This window comes from Ciconia boyciana, chromosome 11, assembly GCF_034638445.1.
Source record: "Ciconia boyciana chromosome 11, ASM3463844v1, whole genome shotgun sequence".
Classification (NCBI taxonomy): Eukaryota; Metazoa; Chordata; class Aves; order Ciconiiformes; family Ciconiidae; genus Ciconia; species Ciconia boyciana.
Genome location: NC_132944.1, coordinates 2567604 through 2589225, shown reverse-complemented (window position 1 = coordinate 2589225; position 21622 = coordinate 2567604). Strand labels below are relative to the sequence as shown.

The window sequence follows — 21622 nt, the reverse complement described above, 5'->3', positions numbered from 1 at the left end:
AGGTTAACTCTCTTAGCCCACGCTCTCTCATTGAATTGAATAGTTTTGTGGTTTATAACTTCCTTCTACAAATGTTTTGTTTCAGTTTGTGCTTTTTATATGTCACGTGACACACACGTGGGTCTGTTCCTACCAAAGTACTTTCACTGCATCCTGTGATTTGATAAGAAATGCAGAATCTCGCTGCATTATGACAATTCAAAATCTTGGGAAAAATAGTAAGAAACTGAACTTGACTCATGATGAAAGCCAACAGTTAAATTCAGCTGCGTTACTGCATCAATAATCCACTGAATTTGCAGCACACTGTGTTTTAAAATTAGTGTCTCTATCAGTTGTGAATGAGTCCATGCAAGGCCATTAGAAGTTATTAAAGTACAATTTCCCAGACTACCAGGAAGACTGCAAAATGAAAATCCAGAGCATAATCATGCTTTAACCTCTCCATGCCTCAGTGAAATGGGTATCAGTTTCTCCTCCCAGGGATACTGTATTGCTTAATTAATACCTGAAGCACCAAGTGATTTGGGTAGGCTTGTTATGCAATTACAAAAGTATGAATTTATTATTAATGTTGCCCTTGGAACTTTAATGTTTTTTTCTAAATTTTTCTTTTACCATCCTTTCACTACGCTCTGACTGCACTGATTGCCCTAGTTAAGCTCTGTTTTTATGTCGTGCAGCTGAAGAACTACTCAAGATCTTTCTTTGCTTTTCACTAAGGAATTGATTGCTTTGCTGAGACTAACTGAAAAACATTCTTTCTGGTAGCTTGACATCAACTCATAGTCCTCAGGTTTAAGAGAATTTTAGAAAGGGCAGGCAATGATATTTGTTGTTTCCCTATGGCAAACCCTCCGTATTTCATGAATTCCATGTATAGCATGGTGAGGGAAGGACTGATGAGGACCTTTATCACAGTTCTCAAGTATTTTCCCTTTCTCCCTCAGAAATTAAGTATTTTTGAGGGCTTTCACTCACAGAGAGATCATTCACACAGTTTGTGTTTTCTAAGACTATGGAATTACTTTTAAATGCAGCATGTGGTGTAAATATTCTGAAGCTTTTGTGATTATGTTTTACAAGCTCAACAGAGACCTCAGTTTTTCATGTCCTGTATTTACTTTTGACCTGTCATCTTTAAAGGACCCCAAATACTTTGTAACTTGTCTCAAAATAATTCCCACTAACTGCTGAAACTGCTTGTGTGATTTATTAACCTGCCCTCACAAGCTACCATACCAACAGCCGTCCTTGTTACAGGTTACTGTTGGCCTCCCCCGAGATTATTTGAAGGAGTCTGAAGCAACTCCTAAATGTTATTTTACACAGCCATGCACTTACCGCCTGGGAATCCCCACCTCCCCACATTTTCTGTGATCCTTAAGGTAGCGATCTATGCACCAGAGGCCCTTCGCTGACAGAACAGCACTTGCAAATGAATCATCCTTTGTCTAACTTATCTGACGGGGCCGCGTCGGGCAGAACCGGCCCGGGGCTGCGGCAGCGCCCGGCGGGCGAGGGCCCCTCAGGCGGGCGAGGGCCCCTCAGCCGCCCCGCGCGCCTCAGCCGCCCCGCGCCGGCCGCGGCCGGTTCCGCCGGGCGCGAGCACCGCGGGGGCAGCCCCTGCCGGCTCCGGCCAATCGCAGGCGGCCGCGCGCAGCGCCGCGGGCAGCGCGTGAGGCGGCGGGCGCGGCCAGCCCGCCGTGGTGCCGGCCTCCGGCCCCCCCGGGTTCTTCAGGGGTCGGAGTGGGAGGAGGGGAGTCATCCGCCTTCGGAACCGCGGAGATGTTTCCCGGCTTTTCTGCGAGTATTGAGTAATCAGATTTTAGTGTCTGTCTTTCCCTCTCTGACTTCCCGTTTCGCCCCCCCGCCCCGCGGCTGTTGATGGCTTTTCCACAGAGGGCTGTGAGCTGCTCGTTGCCCAGCTGTCTGTGATGAGAATATCTGCTGCCTGTGTAGACAAAGGAGAAACATGGTATTTCTAACTCCGCTGAAGGGGTGCTTTTCTTCTCTCACTGTCTCTAAAGAAATAAGGGAGAGGACTATGTTGATTTGCCGATGCTTTCGTACTCCAAAGTTGTTCCCAGTCTTCCCCAGGCCATTTTTTAACGTGTAACTTTCCCGGGTGCAGCTTCTCCTCCGGCCCTCTCAGTGGCCGGGCTCCGCAGCTGCCCGGGACAGAGGCTGGCTCGGGGCTCCACGCACCCGTGCCGAGTTACACCAGCCGATTACGAATTTTATAGTATTTCCTCTTGCATTCACTTCCTATAAATGAACTTTACACGTTAAACATTTCTTGAGAGCTGTTATGAAATAGATTGGGAGTGAAACTGGTAGATACTGAACAGGATTTAATGGAAATTAAATATTTACAGAGCAGAGACTTGAGAGCTATACAGACTTTTCTGAACAATCCTAGGGGCAGAAATCATCTTGTAGATGGCCTTGATCCAGCAAAGCGCTTAAGGCCCAGGGGTAGTTTCACTGAGTTAATTGAGAATATGTATGTGTATTTAAGTGCTTTGCTGGACTTCAGCCTTGAAAACACTATGCTTTCATTTAAATTCCATTTTTAGTTTTTATTTTTATGTAGGTATACAGATCTTAACTGGTTCATTGCCTTACATTATGACACCAGCAAGAGACAGTATCAATCTGTAGGTATCAATCAATACCTACAAATTGAAATGAAGGCTGATTTAAGAAAAAAAAATATTTAATAACTATCCTTAAGAGCCACTAAATCTGTTCCATTTGTAATAAATTACTTACAAAAGCAAATTTACTTTTGGGCTAATGTGAACTAGTTTTGTTTTGTTCAGTGATGATCAGATTTATTAAAAAAACAAAAAAATCCAAAATGTAAAAGCTTACCTGAGTCCCTTTCAATTACTTGAGTTCACAGATCTGCTTCAAGGGGAAAATATTTCTGAGATGTGCTGTTTTATTTAAATGACTCTACTTACAAGACAAAAGGTGTGGGATGTGAATAAAGTATGTTTGTATCACCCACTCCTCCTCTGTCCGTGCTTGGATGTGACTTTAAAATAGAATTTCTTTGTTTAGCCCCTTTGGTGAAGACTAATTCAGTATTTCAAAATACTGATTAATACTAAGTCATTCTCTATTAAAGCCTAATTGGATCAAAATAATTACCCTTAGTAAAACTATCATGAAATTAAATTTTTATTTCAACCAAATGGCCAAAATACGAGTGATTAATTTACACAATTAATTGAAATGCTGAAAATGTTGATTCGATTAAAAAAACCAAAACAAAACACACCGAAAAACCTCCACCCAGGAGTATGAAAATCAGTGTGTGTTACAAAAGGTTCAGATAGCATAAGATCATGAGGCAGTTCACAGAAGGATAGCATTTACAGTCATGAAACCTTGAAGATAAATAACAAATGAATATAAAATCCACTTACTGAGAGTAAACATATGCATGGCAGTAAGTGGCTGTTTCTGGTTTTCTAAGATAAACTTAGATAAAGTTTTCCTTTACTTAATATGGAGGAAAAACCCCAATGGAATCAATCCAGGATGTTTTTGCCTTAAAGATGACATTTGGTGGTTCGTGGTTGGTACTCTGTCAAGAATAAGCTGTTTCTGTTTCAGTTGTTCAAAGCTATCTGGAGTATTTATTTTTACAACATGATTACGAGGAATAGCGTATGACATTCCAGTGATAATGCACCTGCTTACGTTATATTTGCCTCACCTACTTCTGGGCTGAATATAGAATGCATTTCAGACAATTCTTTTAGAGAAATATAGTCTGCCCTTCACTATATATTTCCTAGGCAGTATTTCTGGTATACTATATATTTTATCTGCAGAATCTGATGAGGGAGAATGTGTGCAGTTTTTTGGGTTGAGTGGTTTGGGATTTTGGGGTGGGTTTTTTTCGTTTTGGGGTTTTTTTGTGTGGTTTTTTTGTTTGCTTTTTTTTTTTGAAACTTAAGGAAACGTATGTGGGTTTTTTTTAAACACTTAAAACGTGTTCAAATGTCTTTTTTTTTTTTCCCTTACATAATATGTCCTATTTTTGTGTATTCATAATATTGAACAATCTGAGTGTCAGTAACTCCCCTAGGTTTTTCTCCCCTGGCAGTGTTATCAGATGATGGAGTAAGCAAATGTCTTATTGACAAAACTTTCCAAACTGTTTTAAGTGTAGCTTTAGTTCTACAGATCTGCTATGGAACAAAGCCTTTCTTCATCACTTAAGTCCTGGATAAATATTTTATACTTGCTTTAGACCACCTGTGTTAAAATGTTTGTTTAATGAAGCAGTTGCATTAGAGTTCTAACAGGAGACGCATAAAAAGAAAGTGAAATAATAATGTAATCAGACTATAATTTCTCCAAGGGGAGTTCTAAGGAGTTGTGAAAAGAGAGAATTAATCGCTTTTGGGGGTAGATTGATGGGGGGTGGGAAGGCTGACTACTGAGGTCACAAATGTTTTATGCTTTGATGGATAGCATGACGATTATCCCAGGTTGGTTAGAAAGGTGGCAGGTTGGACAAGAAGTTAGATGTGTTATACTAGGGACTGGAGATCTTTTGTGGGTGGTGCCTTTTTTTTTTTTTTTTACCCCTTTCTGGCTATCCTGAATTGAAGGATGCTCTTAGATAAGTGTCAGTACTGAAGCTCATTTTGAATCAAAGCTCAAACATAAAAAAAAGCTGACTGTAAGAACATAAGAGGTTAATGTCAGCCTGAATAGTTTCTTGTGTCTAAAATGAAGTTGTTACCTGATTTGCTTAATTCAGTTCTGTATTCTCTACAGTTTCCTCTTATAGTAGCAGAGTTGAAAAAAAATTATAACATTTTTAGAAATATGTAATTTTGTCTCGCTTGTCTTGACAGCAGGGAAAGAAGGACATGGCTGTAGACAGTGTGCGGGTTTACTCGGTTGTGATTACAAAACTTTTCATTTATATTACTGTAGCTTAAAATAAATTAACTTAAACCATCCTCAGCTAAGTGGCTCAGGTGAAATACCTGCGTTTAAGCTTTGAGCTTGGATTGCTTTCATTATACTTGCAAGTAAAATTATGAGCTTTTTTTCTTTTGACTGGGGAGGATCATTTCTACAGCCATAAAATATTGAAAATGGAGACGGGATACAAATAAACGGAGTAGCTATTACGAAGTTAGTTGTTAATGTTTCAAAGCTTTACTTCTTTGTACTGGGACAAGATTATGAAAAGAAAAATCAGAATAAAAAACTCTGAAGGACTAGAATTAACTTGGCATGGAAGAATACAGGAACTGAAAATAATTAAAACAATGCTTTCTGAAAGGTCAAACAAAAAAATGAAAATTAACTGCAAAGTATTTCAGGATATTAAAAACCTCTATTTAAAAACTATTTCCATGAACTTTTTTCACAAAGATTACATAGCAAAAGTGAATGTTAATTTACAATATGTATCCTTAATTGAGGTCTCAATGCCTCATTTCTTTCAGTGACTTTTCTTTTAGCATAAGATACGTCCAACAGAAATAATAAGACCATTTAGTTATTTTGGACCTATCGTGGAACATAGTGAGAGGAATGACTGATTGAGCAAAACCTTTAAAGACGTTTTCATTTTAAGGATGCGCTTATGAGTCTTACTGACTCAGGCATCTACATCTTGAAAAATCCTTAGGTATTCAGAATAGCCATAACTTGGTATGCAGTCTCATAACTGTCTGTCGTAAATATGGGACAATCTGATAAACAAATATTATCGTGCCTTCAAATACAGTTACTGAAAAAATGTTCTGTACATGGGCCATTTGGCATTATGGAGCTGCCTTTGCTGTCGCTACTTCAGTGGGGCCATTTGTTTATCTTCCACTCTGTTCCAGCTTCTCTCAGCCCTCCCTGACTGTATGCACAAGGTATGGGAAACCATCGATAATTTTTTGTACTGCACAGCAGTTAGGAAGTATAAACCCCTGTCCATGTGAAACCTTATGTTATATGCATACCCTCACATAGGACTTGAAGGGATGGGGCAGAGAAAGGTCCTGTCATCTTTTGACTTGCTGTGAAGATTGGTGGGGAGCCGGTTTCCCCTTCTCATCCATCTTGAGATTGTGTTTGCCTGAGATGTATGCAATATCCACAGCTTATAATTAAATGGATGAGGTTTTAAGACAGTCTGGTGCTTGCATTTTCAATGGGACTTCTTCCCATAGTGTGCATTTTTACCTGCTGTGCAATGCAATTTAAGCCTCACGCCTATCTCACTGTTTTATAATTATGCCTATGCATTATTTACATATGTCTGTACAAGCCCACTGTCTTCTAAAGGTTTTCCCATATGAAAGCTCATGTGAAATTCCATAAACATGTCTGAAAATGATAGACAAAGGCATTCAATATAGATTTTGTAGCATTTTTACTGTTTAGCTCCTTTGGCTTTTCAGAGAGAAAACAGACTAGGCACTGACTACACAGTTGAAGATTCAGTACACTGAAAATTCAGCCGAGGAGGAGTGTATCATTCTTGCTGCATCACTGGAGTAGGCATACTTTAAGTGTGTTACAGTTTTTAGCAGTGTTGCTGGGGTTCTGTTCCTTTATCTCAGCCAGTGACTCATACTGCAGTGCAACTAGCAGCATCACATTCGCATCACCTATCAGCGTATTATTCAGGGCAAAGTAATTGTTGGCACGTTAAAATACTCCGCTGAGTACTTCATTTATGAAATATTAGAATTTTTCTTTGAACCAAATCTCTTCAGCCTAAATCAGCTTAGTATGTCCATGAAATCCCCCTGGCTCTCTTATTGATGTTATTTCTAATAATACGTTTTTTTGTTCTGCTGTTTTTGTAACAGCTGGCAGGGCATGTGTTTGCAATCCCAAATCTTATCTGAAGGGGCACTTCTACAACATCAGAAGATAAACACCACTGGAACCTTGTAGAACTTTCCAGTCTGCCTTCAGACTGAGATTTGCTAATGGAATATATTGCCAGAAGTAGAAAAAGGTTTTCAGCAGGACTGGTAGGTTAAGAACAGAAGCTGGGAGACTTGGACCAAGTGTAATAGTTAGTTTCTTAGGGAAACTAGAAAGTGCCTTTTTAAATCTTGATTAGATTTTCTGTGTAAAATTCATGCTTTATATTTAAGTTGAACTTCCTTTGTTTCTGTTTTTGCTTGAAAACTAAGCTTGTGGAATCTTCTGATCACTGAAAGTACAAAAACTAATTTTCTTATAAAATATATCTTTTTAAAAAGCGGCTTGTCCTTGTTTTTGACAAGGTTACTCTAACTGTAACAACAGACAATAGTCTATTTGATGACTTTTATTATGCTAGTATCTGCAGGCTGTAATTAAAGGGATTTCAGAACTAATCATTTTCCCAGATACTTTGCTTTCTTAATGATAACACAGAACAGGAGAGCAAGATCAGCAAATGGGAGCAAGTAAGGTGCAGAGCAGACACAGTAGCAAATCTCGTAATGTGTTCACACAGATAGTAATATGTCCAGCATGTTTCTACAACATTTCAGAAATGTTCTGCTTTCAAATACATTCATTCATCAGTATCCAGTTAAGTCAAATCCATCTCTCAGGACATGCTACTGTTTTGCCGGGATTGGCTTTCATAATGTGCAGCTTAATTACAGTAAGATTCTGCTGCAACATTGAGGCTTTGCTTTTTTCATTAACTGCCACTAAACCCCTGTGACTCACCTAGTAATATTCTGTCAGTCTGCATGTTTCTACCAAGCATGTTTGATTTCATTATCTCTTAAATTCTCTTTAATACATATGGAACCATTGTCGCAGGACCCACTCATGCTTTCATATTAATGAAGCAAATTGGAGAAGGTTTTAATGTGTTTCTTCCATAAGATAAGCTGTATGATTGGAGAAACCTGTGAAGACTTTAGTTTAAATGCAGTAAGTTAGCCTGTTTAACATGTCAGTAGCAATTAAATGGTCAGAAAAAATCAGGCAAAACTTTTAACAAAATATTCTGCTCTTTTTGGAAATGGCCTCTTCATGCACAAGATATGCAGGTGACTAGGTTGATTTAACTGTGAAGGAAGGGCAAAAATGGATGTATTATAAAGCTGCAGGTTTTTTTCTATGTATCGCTTTCCCACGTCCATTAACTTTTAAGAAATTAACTTGAAGCAAGGTAAAATGATTGTTTAAATGGAAGTTCCCATTAAATCCTATCGATATTTCTTCTGTTTTAGGCATGAAACAGCTGTGAAAGTATACTGAAACTGAAGGAGAGTTTTAGTTCACCAAGCAAGTACAGGACAAGTCTAGAGAGTATGGAGTAAGTAGGATTTGTGTATCCTTTGTCTTTAGCAAATGTTGGAGAATGGTTTTGTTCCATCTGTCTCCATCTCCTTTATAATAGCCTTTTAATTCAGAAATTCTTGACTAATTACAGTTTTATTGTGTTAGGTTTTTGAATGCTTTTTTTATTAAAGCAGCTTAATAAACAGTATTCTTATACATTTCTTAGAGTATCTCTGTATACTTTCTGTCTTGAATGACTGAAGTGTTTCCTCTATCTCACTTAGTTTAACTGCTGTAATTTATTAATTTTATAATTTTATAAAATTTTATTATTTTCTACACTTATTTTAATTTTCTCTGTTCCTCTGTTTGTACTGTTGTCTGTCTGTAGAAGTAAACTGAAAACTGGCTACAATTCCTCTGTGGTGGGAAGACAGTCTTGGCTATGTTTGCATCAGCCTGGTTAATGAGAAATCAAGTCTTGTCAGCGCTGAAGAATGGAGGTACAAATTTAGAAATTAAACACAACTTTTTGGACACAAACTGATTGACAGGGCTGGCAGACAGGCAGTCACTAAGAAATGGTCTGTTACTAGCTAAGAACTAGAGTACTTCTGGAAAGAAGGTCACAATTTTGCCTGGGTTTTGTTAAGACTTTGAATTTTCAAACAGAACTAAGATGCCTGAAGTTAATCTCTTGCTTCAAAGTAGTATACAGGTCACACTTTAGTGATCACTTTATAATGAGTGAGAGGTCTGCTCAGAAACCAGTGGAGGAGAATATGCATGTACGTGTGCACACATGCACTAAAGCAGTGACTCCCAAACCTTTATGAACCACCCCCGCAGTCTGCACCAGCATCACTGTTCCATCATTTTCTTTGGCAGGCCCCTCAATGCTACCTCCCTGGGTTTTTCGCTCTTTTGCATATCCTTGGATTTCTGCACTTATGTTCTTGTTTGTCCTCTCTTCTTTCCTGTTTCTCCTTTTATCCCCATTTCACAGATCCACAGGAGTGCTGCTCTTTCCTTGTTGAGCTCACAGTACAGGCCTAACTTGAACTTTAACATACCTCACCAGCTAGGAAATGCTATATCAGAATATAGAGTTAAAATATGGAATCTTCTAGTTTCCAGCCTACCTGTCCTTAATTCTCTAATTTGGAGGATTTTTTTCTCTCTGAATGTGCATTTTGGATACAAAATTTATTAGAAATTCACTTAAAGTAAGGGTAGTTTTAAGTAAATCAGTTTTGCCTTAACTGCCAGTAAGCTTCTGAATGAAAAGGTTCTTGTTTGTGTGCTTGTGGCTTTTGTTTTTCCCTCTAGCCCCTTGTGCAAACAGGTATACTGGGGAAACTAATTACTGGAGGTCAACTTTGAGATGTTTTAAAATTGTAAAATCTATTACAAGAATTATTTGTAATTACCTTAATGTATTTGTTTAAATTTCCTAAAATTTTTGCAATGGAGGTTTTGGATTATCAGTTTGATCATAAATTTTCACTGCACTTCCAGTTTATTATCAAACGTCTGCCAACAGTTGCTTGTTCGAACACTGTTTTGGCTTTCTCTGCTATTCCCTTTCTCTCTGTGCCAAAAATACAATAGCTATGGATCAGACAAATAAGGATGGTTGTGAGCGAGTGGCACGTGGTGAAGGTAGACTGGAAAACAAAGCCATGTGGAATAACTCACAGTTGGAGCTAGGCACTCTATTGACTGCTAATTTGTTTCTTTCCTCATTTGTGAATTTTAATGAAAAGACTGATGTTTGCTTTTCTCTTTCCTATTTATAAGTACTTGAGCACCAAATGCAAAAATTCAGTATCATTCTCCTGTTTCCATGTTTGAAAAAAACCAGCCATTCTCAGAACACTGGTGTGAACAAAACTATCTTTTTAACAAGCAGCATCACTATGACCGAGCCATCTGGTTGTGAAGAATTTCAGTGGATATTTCTGACCGATGCTTTAAATTGGTTTACTAGCTAGCACAATTAATATAATATTACAAATGATAGTCTACTAATGTTTTTGTAGATGTACTGGAAATATCATCTGTTTTGGCTATGGTAGATTAGTTGCTTAGTAAAACAGAATTGCAATCTTGAGAAATATACAAAATAGAGGACTGAAAATCTAGGCATTAATGCAGTTACATTGAATGCAGCATTTACTAGCTGTGGAAAGCTCAGCCCAATTAACTGTAGTAACCTGGTAAAGACATGTCCATATATCCTATCTTCATGATATGGATCATATTTTCATGATGCAAACAAATAAATTATTAGTAATGTTAACAGGGAAGGTATCATGGCTGATCTGAGTAATGTCTACTGAAATGATGGAATACTTCTCTTTATAAGTAGTTGATTCTGATTTTCTGAAAACTCAAGTACAGTTATTGACATCTTTTTCATTGTGTTCATGTCTTTCAGGGTTCTTCATGGCCTTGACAAGTAGCAGGACTTTCTCTGAATGAAAGAAAGCCTGGACTCTGGAATACAATTAAGGTGTACCTGTATTCTGTCTCCCAGGTAATGCTTTTCACTCATGTCTTATAACCTAAAACCGTCCAATCTGTACTCATCAGCTTCATGTTATAAAATGAATGCTGTCATTATACTTTGTCACAAATCTTAAAATAACTTCTCTGACATTAATTAAAGAACTGTGCTTTCATCACTGTAGTATTTTAGGAAAAGATTTAGTAGTTTAAGTTTTATGTTAATTACTGACTGAATGCCCAACTTGCAGACTTGTAATTTGTTTGTTTGTCTATCATGCTGTATTCCTCTCTTCTGTACCTATGTGGCATTATGCCTTTTCATATAAGCTGCTACTGTAGTGTAGGTGCCTTTCCAAGTGTTAGGTTGCATCATATCACCAAGCTGAAGTAGACTCACAAGAAACCTAGTCTTCTGTTTTTCAACAACACTTTTATTCTCTTGGAATTCAAAAACATTGCTAAAAACTTGTTTCTTGACTTGATAAAGATTTGCCAAGTGACGAAACATGACTTTGTGTGGTAAAGGTAGTGATATTTTTTAAGTCTTTACTTGCTTTTTTCCCAAGGGTATTGGATTGTACTGCAAAAAATAGTAAGCACTAGTTTTCGCATTTTACGTATGTGGATACAAAGCCAAATGATCAACAGGGGAGCAGTGATAGAGTGGGCAATGGAACCACGCCCCTCTCTCATCACTCCACTCCACTGGATTTCCTTTGCAAGTGAGAGTAATGTTAAAATTACTTCTCTGTCCTCTTGTAATTGTCATCCCCTCCCACCAACAAAATACAATAAAACTTTGCAAAATTGTGATTCAAGTACAACTAGAAATCACATGTGCAGTGGCATGCCAATATGGTGCTAACCCAGACTGGTCTATGCGCATTGTGTGTGTCTGTCAGCAGACAGCAATTAAAAAAACAAGAGGGACTTGGCCTGTACACTTCTATCTAGGTACCTTTCTTCCCAAAGGCCCTACACAGCTTAACCCTCTTAACACTGTGAGACAGTTGTTTAGGATTTGTATTCTCTTCACTGGTGTTTGTTATGTAGCCCTGGAAATGGATTGGGAATTTAGGGAAACACAGCTTTAGTGGCCTGAGCGAGTAAAGGAAAAACACTTCACTGTAGTATGAGTCAGGACACAAAGGTCTGTTTCTCCTAGCTATTTACTTTTACCAGAAGTAAATTCTTTAAAATTATGGAACCCTGAACACTGTTTAAGAGGCCCTTTTGTGAATTTGTCATCTATCTAATATAATAGAGAGCTACTTGACTGGGAGGTAGTGCAGGTATTGCGTGTTTAAGTGCATTCAAAGTACTCCCTGCATGTTGCAGCTGACACACGAGATCATTTCAGTCTTAAAAATGATGCAGTACTACAGTAATGCAAGCATCTAAATCATAAATGCATGTGAAAAGACAATACATTGTCAGAGATGCAGGTCTCTGTTACATAATGTGAAGAAACCATGGAGAAGCAGCTGCTGAAGAACACAAATATTGTTTAATACTACTAGTGAAGGACTGCTCCTGTAATAATAATATATAAAATCTTAGAAGCTTACTGTATGCTGCAAGATGCTCTCACTCCAACCAGATAACTCAGATGACCAAATTCATCATCCTATTTTATTTTTTTATTTTTTAAGGGCTATAATCAGAGCTATTTGTGAGCCTTCAGACTCACTCCTGGATAAAAGACAAAGCTGTGCTACCTCATTAATGAACTGAGGGCTGTAAAGAATATCCCAGTAAAGGATTCCTGGAGATAGAGACATTAAATTTAAGGGTTAATTTACTGCATAAATACAGCGTTGACTGACACTCTTAGAGCGTGCAGCAAACCAGTCTATTTTTATGACTGAACCTTTACTGATCCGCATCTGTTAATCAACTCTATATTATGCAGATGCTGTTTATGCTTATAATGATATAACCGAATGTCCTCGGTACTAAAGATGCAGGAGTTTTGGATTCTGTTTTTAATCATATTCCTTGATGTTGATGTCTTCACCTCTGGGATGAGGCTAGCTAATCTATTTGCTTCCTACTGAGAGAAGGCTGTTGCTACAATACAGTGACTCAGCTAATCTAAATTGTTGACTGTTCTGCCTGAATTTGAATCTTTTCTCTGTATATAGATTTTCTGTAAAAATATGCAGTCTCAAAAGAAAATTCATATTAATTACATGTAAAACTAGGTAATTCCATTCACATACTTTGTCAAATTCTGTTATAAAGCTAGATTTCTTGCAAAATGTAAGCATCTGACTTTTCCTGTCTCTCTCATTGCCTTATATTTAACATTAATATTTATGCATGGATTTTGGTATGTGAAGAAGCAGCTTATGGAAAGCGCCATGAGTCCTTGACAGAAGGTTAAAATTGCTGTGCACACAGGACAAATACTAAATATAAATATTTTTCTGTAAATAAAATTTTAGGCATTCAAATAAAAGTCTCCCCCATAGCTTTCATAGTTGGCAAAAATGATGCTGCCTCACAACTAATTATCATTTCAGGATTCCTACTATAGAGGAACCCACCTGTGTTTGCACAATGAGTTCCCCTGTATGCTATAGAGACAACAGCTGTTGTGGCAGGAGGCAGTTCTCATACTGCGATGTCCTCCTGGAAGATGTCCTGCCAGCTGTCAAAATTACTTATTTACTTATTTACTGGGGGAGGGAAATGAGTATAACTTGGGTGTCTCTCCTTGTTGTAACAGATGGCAGAGAAAGAGGTACGCCCTTGGAGTGATGCCCACATTTCTAGATCAGAGCTAACATCGGTGCAATAAGTCAGCTAAATGCATTTTGAATAAGACCTAATATCTTGTTTTAAGAGAAAGTCTTCTCTAAGGTTCTTATCTCAGCTCTAATTTCCCATCTCATGACGTTTCACATGTCTTTCTTCCATGCTCTGGTTTGATTTTCACTCACAAGCTGTAACAGTTATTCTGCGAAGAGGCAGGTGGTTAGGTTTTTCATCCCAGACCATTGCAAAATGCTTTATGTTCAAATCTAAATATAAGGTATTAAAGTGAACAGTTTAGAAGGAGCTACAACCAAGCAAAGGTCAATGGCTGATTGTATAACTTCTAGATATATAAGGTTTGGGGAGTTCCATAATCTATTATATTACTTTAAAAAAGCTCTAATGTTAATCCCTATAAGCAAAGAAATATTGTGTAAGCAGGAACAATGTAACTTAGTTTATGTACTTTATATTAGTGTTATTTCACACTGAAAATAATAGGAATAAGATTATTTTAGCATAGCAGTTTTGTAAAGGATGGGAAAGGGGATTATTGCGTAACTTTTTAAAAGTCTTGTAGCATTTCTGAGTGCCAAACATCAGAGATGACCTCTTGCTCTGTTTCAGTTCTGTAGAAGAAGCAGAATTAATCTCAAAACGCTAAAATGATTCTAAGACATCAACTGCTTAAAGCGCAATTACCCTTAGAGAGATTTAAAACATATGATTAGAGTAATGCAACTGCAGGATAAAATAGCTATAACATATTAGAAGTTAGAAAGTCTTCCTGATTTGCTAAGACATTCAAATCTTGATAAAGACCTAAACCTGTTGTTCTGTCTTGCACCTTCATCTTTTAGTCGTATTGATTTCAAAGAGCACGTTAGAAAGGAGATTTCTTTCAGTTTTCATTCATTCATGGTCTCTGAAAGGAGTATAGCACTTAATGAAACAGATAAAATTTAAAAATTGATGTGACAGTTTTAAGAGTAGTTACAGCACATTAACAACCATTACTTTATGAGTTCAATTCACAACATCATATAAACATGTCACTGTGATGCACTATTCTTCTTGATTATACAAAAATATACTGGGTAGATTGGTATCCATATTTTGTATAGCTGTTTTCAGATATTTTTAACTAGGAACTTCATAAAGATTTGCTTTAGAAAGCATTCAGACATGTATTTTATTTCCAACTGATTATTAGTACATCCAAGAGTAGAGTAGAACATACACTTAAGACTGTGCTGCAATATTGCTTAGCCTTTATGATGAGGCCAGCAAGTATGAGGTCCTTCTCAATTGTCTTGTGAAATTAGGAACCTCTGAAATAGATTCTTTTCTCATTAGTGGGCAACTAAAGCAGCTGCACTTCTTTAGGTGGTCGTGTTTTTATAGTGATGTAGGCCATAAGAATATTTCAGGGCATAAACGATCATTATACAGATGATGACAGAGTGCTTCCCTCAATACAGAACTTACTATAGAATGATTTTTACAATATTAAATTCCTTAGCTAGCACTAAAGTTACTCTGGTTAAACACAAAATGAAAATTACCTGGTAACAGCAAATACGTTGGACTACCATTTATTGTGCACTCTGTTGGACAGATTTAATCAAGAATTTAGTGCACGGTTATCAGGAGATACACAGTCAACTTCAGTGCAAGAGAAGCCTCCTTTCTCACTTGGCCTTACTCTGTGGTTATGTATAAGGACATTCAGGCTTTTAAATCTCTGTAAAGGAGAATCTGTGTAAATTCTATGTAAAAAGAGAAGGGGATCTTTTTTGGCTATTCGTTGAACAATAGTTTGTCCAGTTCACATGATTTTAATGAGCAACAAGGCAAACTGTTTCACAGTCCAATACACTATAGTAAACTTATTCTTTGGATTCTTCAGATCACTTGCCCCTCTTCATTTTTTCTTCTTTTGCTAGGCTAAAAATTCTTAGGCAGAATTTTCATTGCATAACAAATGGATGATATTAAACTCACTACAAGCAGCAAAATGGAAATAATTTTCTGAAGAAACTCATGAACAGAGACGTGACAAAACCTATGTAAAATGTTGAAGAAGATTATAATAATGTATTTGGCAGCGTTGCAAGAAGTGACACAAAAGAGGCCTAACAATTTTAAATGTGGGGCTTGCTGCTTTTAATTGCAGTGAGAACGACCGAAGTTATGCGAGTCTCTGTAATGCTTATGGGTACACATTCAGTCTCTGTGTTTTAGAAGTAATTTTTAGGAATTAATAAGTCTTAACTGCTTAAAATAAAAAAAGGGTCTAAAAATATTTTAGTAAGGTTATTATCTTCAGTGCTGTAGTACAAGGGTATCTGAGACACAACCTTTCAGATTAAAAAGCAGTTTATTTGCATTTGAGGGACAGAAATCAAACCACAGGTTTAATGTGAACTTTTGTCATCTTGTTCATGGAATTAATAGTGTCTTTCCTTAATTAGCTGTCCCAACTCATTCATTTTAGGTTTATAAACAACAACATAGTCAATATTCGTGACCTGTGTCTTCTAGGAGATTTGTGACTGAAATGTTGACATGTGGTAATAATTTGAAAAAGAATTTAAAACTGAGTACTTGTGTTAGTTTTATGAGGCCTGCACTATTTTGTATACAGTGTATCAAAGGTGGTAAGTCAGTATGCAATTCTGCAGTAAATGACTAAAATTTTCTTCTATACTAAGGCCCTAAACTATAAAGACTGACAGAAGTTTGTCTTCCTACATTAGACTTGCCACAAGTTTTGAATTATCCTCTGAATACAGTTGTTTCTACAGTTTCTTTCTTTAATAAGAATAGGATTCATAGGTGCATATTCCCACACTTTTCCTGAGAATCTCTGATTCTCAACCTTGCAACTGAATTAAAGTCCTACTATTACCATGTATTTGTCAGTAAATTATATATTATAGTGTTCTTTTGTATTACATAGAAATGGGGCCTTCATATTTAAAAGTGAATTTTACAATACACAAGTGCAGGTTGGTGAAAAGTGAATCATACAATTTCCTTTATAGAAGATAATTAATTTTCCTCAAAATTTCAGAATTAAAAAACTGTTACTTTTTAATTTTTTCCTATGTCAACACCAGAATTGGCGAATTGTGTTATTAACAGGCTCATTGATGATGAACGCAGTACCTCTGGGAACTGTTGGGATTTGTGTTTGTCTTATGATGCATCTAACCCTGTAAGTCCTTGGCCGAGTTACTGATTTCTAAAACACAGTCTTTGTTTATGTGTCTTTTACCTTTTCTCAAGTCCTCACCCGATCAAGGTGCATCCTTGATTTCCAAATCTATGCATTCTGTTGTATTAAAATACCCTTTTTTTTTTCCCAAGTGAGGCTAGTATACTTTTCAAATTGATGTTTCAGGAACTGACCTGTATTTATTAAAATTTAACAGTCACTCAATTATTGTGCCTCCCTCAAGCTTCCTGAGAACTATATTTTATTTCAGATGAAACTGTTTTTCACTACATTTGTATTAGCATTACAGGGGTGAATATGTTGGGTAGATGTCACATCTGAAGCATTTTATTGCAGCCTTCTGCTCAAGAAGAAGTTGTAATATTATAATTACTGAGAGAGGGAGCCAAATGGGAGAAAGCTAACAGAATGAGATTTATCAAAAGTATTTTATTTCAGTGATAGAGGAATACTGAATGGGTTGGCTTTGCAATGCTAGGATTTTTACTATTTCTTATTCTGATGGAAATCTTACAGCAAATGATGCAAAGCAGGCAAGAGAGTGTTTTAAGAAACATTTTCCAAAGAAAATCTCTTGAAGACTTTTAAAAGTCTCTTGAAGACTTTTAAACTGCTGGCAGAGTGGAAGAGGTAGTTGCAGTCTTGTCAAAGAGGATGCTCTACACTTTGAGCAGGCTTCCACTGTGCCAGAGGAGGGCTGATAGTATTTTGCCAGCAGATTATAGCCAGCTGATTGCTAATCATAAATTCCAGTTTTGCTATGAAAGTGGGAAATACAGTGACAGCTAAAGTCATTTGTGAATGGTTCCCAATCACATTACTTTGTGAACCAAGTAATCTTGAAGTAACTTTTTTTATTTTTCTGAGTTTTCTTTCCTGTTATTATCTGGAGGATATTTTGATCTTTCAGCTTTTAGGATATGGCAATTTGAGGGATGCTGTATGCATGCATTTACATAGGAACGTGTGATGACTTTCGCTTCATCGCTTGGCCTTTATTAGAGAACTGCATCAAATTCTGTTGTATTCATAGTTCTCCAAGAAATGTTTGAGAAAGGCCAGGCTGATGGCATGGTTTATGTAACTCAATGACTTGAGTAATTACTCTGCACCTTTTTATTGCACCTAATGTTATTGCTTACTGGACTGAGGTATGGGGTTCTGATACTGTGATATAGAAAACTATACAGTGTACTCAAACCTCTAAAATAGTGAACTCTGCTTTTAAAATATTTGAAGATGTGCTTATTTTCAAACTGTTGCTTAATTGTTAACTTCTGCAAGTATACAAGAGGGCTGTAAGACACATATCGTTTTCTCAAGGGCCTTGAAAAATTGGCAGTCTGCTCCAAGCATAGCACTTCTGTGGAGTGAAACTATTTCAGCTTTTGGTACGAAGGAATCAGCTCCTGCGAAAACAAAGATATTCTACAGCCTTATTACAATTGAATAAACAATGCAATAATACCTTCAGCAAATCACACACACTGTACAACTCTTGGGGGAAAAAAATTGGATGTCAGATACATTGCAGATTGTGTACCCCAGTCTGTGTACCCCTTCCATGTGTTTAGCTAATGATCTTGAAGAAAGTATTGGGAATGCATGTAATTATATCTGCACATATGTATAATATATTACATGTGTCTGTATGTATAAACATATGTGTAATAATGTATAAGATTTACATAGTATAGTTTACCTTTTACTTATAAAGAAGGTGTTTTTTTAATTCTTTATATTGCAGCTGACATTTTTTAGTATCTTATTTTATAAAATAGATTGGCATTCATTGACAATGGTGAGATGAAAGGTAATTTTTGAATCCTACACATAGTGCATAGTATTGGCTTTTAATTAATTTGAGAAAAAAATAGTAACAAAACATAATTGTATTGTTTAGCTCGTGCTGTCATCCTTTCAATTCTTTGCTTGTCTTGCATGTTGCACATTAGTGGCTTATCAGGTTTTCACATACATGGTATTCAAAATTAATTTGTGGTAACTAAAGCAGCCAATTAATTAGGTAAATATGCATCCATCTCAATCATTTGATAAGTCATTTTAAAAGAAAATTACAGTTTTATTCTGAGGGCCAGATTTTGTATATGCCATATTTTGTTTGCTGCATTTCATCTAGAATTGTGGTTTACAGTGTTTTATTCTTTTTCATTAGAAGCCAGTCCTGGATTTATCCTTCACTACATAACTGTGTTGCAGTTGATCTCACATTTATCTATTCAGTCAATTAGAATATGAGTCAGAATGGTAGGACATTTTCACTCTAAATTTCATAACATAAATAGAAAATTTTCCAGAAGAAAAACCTTAAAACACAGACCAAAACACTTCTGTGTTGATTAAATTGACTTTATGTATGCTTTAGCTGGCAGACTTTTCGATCTTCGGAGGATGTTCATATACTGTTTAGCTTCTTATTTGGAGGATGAAAATTTTCTTTATATATCGTTGGGTTTCCTCTGATTAGGAAAATCTTCAGGTTTTAAAGGCCAAAAAAGCCCATTCCTGTGTAAGCACAGGACATCTGAGTGTATGCATATGTGGATCTAGTATAACTCAAGCCTTCAGCTCTTATTGTTCTTCACAGATGAACATTTTTTGTCTTCTGTACTTTTTCTATAGCATTTGTATAGTATTCCTTGTTAATGTTATTCTTTAGATATCAAAGTAAAGTTCTAAATTATACAGTAGGGAGAAATACCCTAAGTACAGTCTATGAGGAATTTGTATTTTTCTAGTTTTTAGAAATATGTTTATTCTTGGTCAAATTCCGGTGTAACATTCACTGTGACTTATATGTCTTATTTTTGTTACTCGTAACGTCTACTATTTGTTCCTTTTCATAATGGTGGCTCTTCTCCATGCTGCGAAATGTCCAAGTTTTGCTGATAGGATTATCCCTAGATAGTATGTGTAGTTTGTAAACAGTTTGTTTAGAAAAATCTGTATTTACTCATCTGCAAAACAGTAAATGTGTCTTACCAGTTGAGACTGCTCTATATTACAGAAAACCAGCAAATGAACTGATAGTAGAGACAATCTTCTGGATTGCAAGAGGAAACACTTCTCACTGAGATGCAAAGAAATAAACTACCTGTTTCTGAGGTTAGTAGTATAAAAAAGGCTATGGTTTCAAAACCAAAAGAGTAGAAAACACAAGAAATATAGCAGGTCATATAGGCATACCCCATTTATTGCTGCATTCCTCTAGAAATACAATGCCAGTAAACAGTATTTTATATATACTTGAATACATGTATATTATCACATAAATTTAAGATATGTATTAAACATGCCTCTTCTTTATATATTCAATTTGTCAGTCCATATGTGTAATGGTTGATTTTTTTGCTATAAATTGTATTTAAAAGTTAATTATTTAGACTTCTGTGGCTTGAGTTCTGAAATATTTGCAAGGTTGCCTTCAGCTTTTACAGAAGTTTAGTCTGAGTAGGGTTGGCAGTATTTGAGCCTTAATTGCATGGTAAAAAGTACTTGAAGTTCCTTTGTATTTGTATCAATGTATTTAAAAAAAAGAATTTTTAAAAATTAAAAATCCTTAAAACACAGGATATAGTGGACCAAAAAATCAGATATATGTATTAGTAGGAAATGGAAAGATAACTGTTACTGCTATTATAACTTCAGAGTTTGGAATAGAGACAAAGTACTTTAACAGACTTTTATCTCCTGTAATAATTTGTTTGACCTATAGTTACCACTCATATAGACTGTAGCCTATCTGTTCCTATTACAGGTTGTTCTCATGTCACATAGGAATTTTTTTTGATCTCCCTCTTACATCTCAGCAAGCATTATTCATGAGACTACAAAGCCCTCTTCTGCAGTACAAATTCATCCACGTTCAAAGCTTGCAAAGGTAAAAGTCTAGTCTCTAATAAATTATGATTTATTAAATAAATTGTCATGGTTTTTCTATATAAGATTTAAGGGACTGCTGAGCACAGAGGATGTATAATACAGTACATAAATTTTTTTTGTTCTTTTCAGGAATGGTTTCAAATTCAAGGAGATACTGACATAGGGTCTTTGGCTTTTGTCCTGACAAGGAGATGAAGTGCACCTTTTGACATTGGCACAAGTTAGTTCAGTTCAGTCAGTGAGCACTTGAGAGATGACAGCATTTCCTCCCATGCTGCTGCTAACCTTCCTTTGGGGTAGCTGGGGCAGGGGAGAAGCTGCTCTCTAGGGAGCACAGAGGCTGAGTGGTTCTTAGCTGCTCTCCAGGGGCAGAAGCGGGAGCAGAGGCGGCTGCTTTTTATTCCCTCCTTAGATACTGTTAAAGCCATCAGGTCCTCTCTGTGAATGCTAGAAGAATTAGTACAGTGTATTTCTTGCCAATACAGAACTGTTTGAATTGGTATGCTTATAAAATGTGGAATTACTTAAGGCCAATAAATATTTACTAAACTGACATAAATAAAACAGAGAGCCCTTATGTCTTAATACATTTACTTAACAATTTTGCATAGCACCTGCAAATATTTTCAGTTAGTATTTCAAGTTCCTGTTATGATTTTTGTGAACTGCTAGTAAATTAAAAGTCAGATTTCCCAACATGATTCAAAACATATGTAGGTAGGCATATCAGAAGAAAATTATATTAATACCAAGGGAACAGTCTGGGTAATAAAAAGGGTAATAAAAAGTTAGACATTTAAATGACCATCTGACAAAAAACAATTCTCGTTAATTTGTGTTTTCTGTTAATGTTCGTAAATCAAAACGTGAGAGCTTAGATTTGGGAAAGGAAGATCAAGCTGGTTTTGTGTCCTTTCTAAAGCAGTAACT

The 21622-nt window shown here is 36.4% G+C and overlaps 1 protein-coding gene and 1 long non-coding RNA gene across 8 annotated transcripts in view; one reads left to right on the top strand and one right to left on the bottom strand.

Annotated features, from left to right (window-relative positions):
* The window catches only part of LOC140658159 (uncharacterized), a 29752-nt gene extending 28142 nt beyond the window's left edge, over positions 1 to 1610 (bottom strand). Inside the window, exon 1 of the long non-coding RNA XR_012044621.1 lies at positions 1345 to 1610. This is a non-coding gene — a long non-coding RNA (uncharacterized lncRNA). The remainder of the gene's footprint in view (positions 1 to 1344) is intronic.
* Positions 1611 to 1705: 95 nt separating this feature from the next.
* The window catches only part of SYN2 (synapsin II), a 225419-nt gene continuing 205502 nt past the window's right edge, over positions 1706 to 21622 (top strand). Inside the window, exons 1-7 of one of the 7 annotated variants that reach the window (XM_072876253.1) lie at positions 1856 to 1978; positions 8226 to 8311; positions 8669 to 8780; positions 10718 to 10816; positions 16671 to 16768; positions 19818 to 19915; positions 20568 to 20690. The gene's annotated coding sequence lies outside the window, so the exon portion shown is untranslated. Of the gene's footprint in view, positions 1818 to 1855; positions 1979 to 8225; positions 8312 to 8668; positions 8781 to 10717; positions 10817 to 16670; positions 16769 to 17319; positions 19058 to 19817; positions 19916 to 20567; positions 20691 to 21622 lie in introns of those variants that run through there. The other 6 variants (XM_072876254.1, XM_072876252.1, XM_072876255.1 and 3 more) reach the window with 6 other exon arrangements.